The sequence below is a fragment of the Tiliqua scincoides genome, chromosome 3 (assembly GCF_035046505.1).
Source record: "Tiliqua scincoides isolate rTilSci1 chromosome 3, rTilSci1.hap2, whole genome shotgun sequence".
Classification (NCBI taxonomy): Eukaryota; Metazoa; Chordata; class Lepidosauria; order Squamata; family Scincidae; genus Tiliqua; species Tiliqua scincoides.
In genome coordinates this window covers 15,369,120-15,372,057 of record NC_089823.1, presented here as the reverse complement: position 1 = coordinate 15,372,057, position 2,938 = coordinate 15,369,120, and positions in this window count along the sequence as shown.

Below are 2,938 nucleotides of genomic sequence, written 5' to 3'. Positions count from 1 at the left end.
CCTATCATAAGTGTAACCCACGATGAACTTTTCCTCCAGAAATTTGTACAATCCCCCTCTTAAAGGCATCTAGGCAAGTTGCCATCACCACTTCCTGTGGCAAGGAGTTCCACAGTCTAATTACATGCTGGGTAAAGAAATATTTTCTTTTGTCTGTCCTAGCTCTCCCAACAGTCAATTTTAGTGGGTGTCCCCTGGTTTTGGTGTTGTGTGAGAGGGAAAAGAGCATTTCTCCACCCACTTTATCCATCCTCAGCATAATTTTGTATGTTTCAATCGTGTCTCCCCTCAGGTGCCTTTTTTCTGGACCGAAGGGCCCCAAACGATGTAGCCTTTTCTCATAAGGGAGGTGCCCCAGCCCAGTAATCATTTTAGTTGCTCTTTGGTCCCTGCCTTAAAGGCTTTCTGTCTCCATATGAACCTATCTATCATATAAGAACCTTTATGTTCTTATATGTGTATGTGCAACCTCCTGATTTTAGAAACAGGCTATGTCAGAAGGCCAGATGCAAGGGAGGGCACCAGGATGAGGTCTCTTGTTATCTGGTGTGCTCCCTGGGGCATTTGGTGGGCCGCTGTGAGATACAGGAAGCTGGACTAGATGGGCCTATGGCCTGATCCAGTGGGGCTCTTCTTATGTTCTTAAATACAATTCCCAGGATGCCTTGCAGGTCTCTTGTTATCTGGTGTGCTCCCTGGAGCATTTGGTGGGCCGCTGTGAGATACAGGAAGCTGGACTAGATGGGCCTATGGCCTGATCCAGTGGGGCTGTTCTTATGTTCTATCAGCCTCTGAAGTCCTGCTCTCTAGACTTCTAGCAAGTCCCAGAGACCTCTCCCCACCATTCTGGAATACCCTCCTCACTGAAATCTGACTGGCTCCCTCTTTGTCTATTTTGAAACTGTGAAACCATCATTCAGATGGTTCTCATCAGCTAAATTATTTCTTGATTTTTGCTTACTTCTTCTCTCTGCTTTTTGCTGGCTGCTTTAACGTCATTTTTGGTTGCTGATTTCTATTTTGACGGGGATTTTGTTATATTTTTATAGTGCCATCTGCCTCTGGCTGAATGTTACAGGAAAGACAAGGTACAAATTAGTGAAGAAATAAATAGCAACCCCAAGAGAGGAACATAATCGTTATGGCATAATCCTGTGAGCTCCTCACATGGCTTATCCAGCTATGAGCTGGAAATTGCCAGAGGAAAGCGGGGGGGGGGGGAAGATTCCAGTGTCACTGACCTCCACAAATTGTGGTTAATCAGCTCAACTTACTGAATCTCAGCAAACAGCAGACAGCACAAATCAGAGCAGTATTTGACAACATGAACTTTTCAAATGAGTAGAGATAGAAAACCTTGACTTTCCTTGGTGCCCTGTTTTCAGATGTGTCTCTTGATATGACACCTGTCATCAGATGCTTGAAGGGCTTTAATTGGTCACTTTCAAATAGGAATGCAAGTTGGGAAAGTAGCAGACCTCGCTTTGAAGCAGAACAACAAAAGGGCCGTAAACCCTTTTCTTGTTGTATCAAACATGATACTAGAAAAGGACGCAATAGGTCACAGTTCTAACTTTGGTGGTTTTGCCGGAAGGGAGCCAAGGCTTACTCAATGACCCTTGAGTACACAGGAGCCAAAGAACAGATCCCAGCAGAACAGGCATAATGTGGTAGTTCAAGAGAGGGCAAGCAGCCCCCCCCCCAACAAGTAGCTTGACTCTACTGCTGATTACCCCCCCCCCTACTGCTGGGTCCCTGTGCTAATTTGAAAGAGGGAGGGAGAGAGCGAGCACCAGCATATACAAAGCAATTCCCTAAGAGCCTATGCCTGTTTATGATGGAACGTGTGTGATAAAGTTTGCCTTTTCTGTTCTCCCCAGTAGATATAACAGCAATACAGTAAAAGGAAAAGTGATCTTCTATTTTTATATCTGAGCTTTCATTTTTGTGATTCTGATTTATCTTTCTAACCATGTCGTCCCAGTTTCATTCAGTTTGTCTGTTTGATTTACTTGTATAGCCAACAAGCGTGTCGATTTTGCAGGTCTGGTTTACAAAAGTGCTTCTACTTCTTGAGATCAGGGGACTGTAAACTGGGCTGAACTTGTTTTTTTTCCCCTTTGTTTAAGATAGCGTTTCAAAATGTTTGTCCCCTGCTGTAGCACTTTGCATGGTCTACCCATTGGAAGTATCACTGGAAGTAACCAGCGATGATGTCATTACCAATTACTTCCAGATTGGGTGGCCAGATACCATGCAACAAGCACCAGTAAGAGGTTCAGGGCAAACAGGAGGGCTTCTTTGAGCACGCGAAAAATGCATGTTGGAGTTCTGCCCTCCGAGCCAAGCATCCTACTACTGTTTGTCACATTGTGTTGCCAGGCAACGGGGCTCTGTGGGTTCCGCAAGTACCAGCAGACAGAATCTCAAGTACCACCGTACGAGAAATGCTGGTTGAGAAACAGGTTGAAAAACGCTGGTTTAAAGAAAAAGTTTACTATAACAGACAGCTATATGCCCTTGTGAGCTGGACCTTTAAAGAAAGATAAAGGTTTCCCCTGCACAGTTGTGTCCAACTCTAGGAGGTGGTGGTCATCTCTGTCTCTAAGCTGAGGGAGCCATCATTGTCCAAAGATGTCTTCTGTCTACATGTGGCCAGCATGACTAAAAGCCAAAGCGCATGGAACGCTGTTGCCTTCCCACCAAAGTGGTACCTATTTTATCTACTTGTATTTTCATGCTTTCAAACTGTTAGGTTGGCAGGAGCTGAGGCAAGTAACAGGAGCTCACCCAGTTCCGCAGCACCGGGGTCTCAAACTCCTGGGCTGCAGACCTTCCAGCCAACAGTCCAGCATCTTTAACCACTCAGCCACCATGCCTCACGAGCTGGACTCACCTGCATGCAATGCCCCCAAGGAAAGCAGTGGTGATGGTGGAC